This window comes from Montipora capricornis, chromosome 3, assembly GCF_036669925.1.
Source record: "Montipora capricornis isolate CH-2021 chromosome 3, ASM3666992v2, whole genome shotgun sequence".
Classification (NCBI taxonomy): domain Eukaryota; kingdom Metazoa; phylum Cnidaria; class Anthozoa; order Scleractinia; family Acroporidae; genus Montipora; species Montipora capricornis.
The window spans coordinates 64,085,496-64,087,995 of NC_090885.1; the positions used below are offsets into that span (position 1 = coordinate 64,085,496).

At 40.1% G+C, this 2,500-nt stretch overlaps 1 protein-coding gene across 1 annotated transcript in view; it reads left to right on the forward strand.

Moving 5' to 3' along the window:
* The window catches only part of LOC138043707 (zinc finger protein 709-like), a 32,623-nt gene that overhangs the window by 27,461 nt on the left and 2,662 nt on the right, over positions 1–2,500 (forward strand). The gene's annotated exons all lie outside the window — the stretch shown is intronic.

The window sequence follows — 2,500 nt, forward strand, 5'->3', positions numbered from 1 at the left end:
ATGAATATTGTACGAAACCTTGGTAGCTGATCAACTTTGAAACGTTCCGCGCTTGCCACATCATCTGAAGAACAGTAAAAGTTTTCTAATGTAAAAATATTTTTTCTAAGGGCACACTGTTAGTGTCAAAAAGAAATGATCAATTTAAATATTTCTTGGAACACACCGTAGTGTTTAATAGGAGGGCATTTATCCTTTTGATGAAATAAATAGGTTTCTTTCAATTATTAGCAAACTTTTTTAAAACTGTTAGTTATAATTTTGTAAAAAAGATTGTATATGAATTATGTATAGTAATCTTTATTTATTAATTTCCTTATATAAAATATAATTTTGTAGAGAAACCTGAAAAATTGAAAAATTAAACGAGACTTACCTGTAAGTAGAAGTTTGATCGGAATTCTATCGAGTCATCAAACTGCACCGAGGGATCACATGAGATAGCTAGATGCACGCGCATAACCAGTATTTACAGCCAAATGTGACAGTATCGTCACCATAAAGTAAAATAGATCGTATAAGAACTGTAATATCAACAGCACCACAAATAAATGGGTGGGTAAAACGAGATGCCAGTATAACGGATAACTCTAGGGTAGGTCAGCATTTGGAGATTAAGCTTATCCACAGGGTTGATGGAAGCCAGAACTGGTTGAACGTCCCAAGTTGACAGGTAGCGTGGAGTGGGTGGTGAACCTTTGTATATACCTTTCATGAACCTAGAAACAAGTGGTTGACAACCAATGGTATTCTTGTCTTCGGAGAGGGTAATTGCCGTTATGGCAATCCGAGTGTTATGGCACTCCTCGTGGAGGTTGACCAAGAAGTCCAATACTGTTGTTAAAGGTGGATTGTAGGGATCAGCCTGTCGTTCACAACAAAAGTCAATCCACTGCTCGATGTACGGTTTATATTGTTTCTGCGTCCCATTTGACCATGATTGCAAGATGATTGTTGCAGTTGCTATCAGGCTGAAAGGGGGAAAAGCATAAAAATAATATTTTTCCCATTGCATGAATAATGCATTTACATATTTCGCGTCAGGGTCTGGTTTCCATGACACATACATAGGGATTTTAAAATTAAGTCGGGGGGCAAAAAGGTCTATCTCAAAGGGGCCCCACATTTCATTAATGTGATCAAACACTTCTGGATGTAGAGACTATTCAGTGGAAGTGCTGAATACTCTAGACTCAGAGTCAGCTTCCATATTCATGGAGCCTGGTATGTGGCAGGCACTGAGCCAAATTTCCCTCTCAGTGCACCACAGCCAAATTTGCCGGGCCATGTTGTTGCAATCCGCAGATTTGATACCTCCCATTGCATTGATATAAGCCACTGCAGTGGTGTTATCATATTGAATCCAAATGTGTTTTTGTCTCAAATTGTTACACAGAGACTTGATACCTAACCAAATTGCTTTTAGCTCCAGATAGTTAATGTGAAACCCTTGCTCCTCCAAACTCCAAGGGCCACCAGTTTTCTGTTCCCCATAAACTGCCCCTCAGCCCTTAGTTGAGGCACCTGTTGTCAGGGTCATGTCAGGAGTAGGCTGAACAATCTTCTTAAAAGACAAGTCTGCTTTGGCATCCTTGGACAAGTATAATGGTGCATCATAATTACCCTTGCGAGCCTGCAGTGCAAGAAACTTAATATTCTTTTCTAGATTCCTGTAATACAATTATCCAAACTTCTGTTACTTATTTTGTCCTTACTTCATTTTCTGAGTGCTCATGAATAGTGTAATGGATAAAATGCTTATTGACTGTGTTTAGGTCGGGCCGGACAGCAAAATATTTGGCCTTAGGTCATGGCGCATGGACCTCGCTGCGCTTGGCCCGTCACAGGCGGCCCAGATTCAGAGAGAGATAAATTACAAGGATTTGCATGGGAATCTCGATAACAAACTGAAAAAGATATTTACACGCAAAAGTTCTCAACAAAAAAGCCGTACATTATTGTCGTGGTAACTTTTTCGCTTCTTGTGTGGTTATTTGCCTGATTAAGTGCGATTTAAGCGACTTGTCAACTTCCCGGGTTGTCACTCGTACACACGTAAAGGAAACACTGGAAAGTAATTTCCCAGCTTACCTAACATCTCGCCGATATAATCATACTTTTCTGGCACCAGTCACGCTCAAATTCCGGCAATGGCCACACAAATAAATTTACTTCTCTTTGAACAAGTTTCAAGGTCCAGCGAATATCCATTTGTGCAGGTGTGACAACTTGGAAAGTTGAGATTCAATCAAGCAAATAACCACACAAGAAGCGAGAAAGTCACCATGACAATAAAGTAAGGCTTTTTTATTGAGAACTTTTGCGTGTAAATATGTTTTTCAATTTGTTATGGAGATTCCCATACAAATCCTTATAATTTTTTACCCTCCGACTCTGGCCGCCTGTGGGCCCGTACACCATGACCGAGGGCCAAATATTTTCCCGTCCGGCCCTCCCTCCCAGTCAATAAGTACATAATACAGCCCTGTGCAGAAAGGTC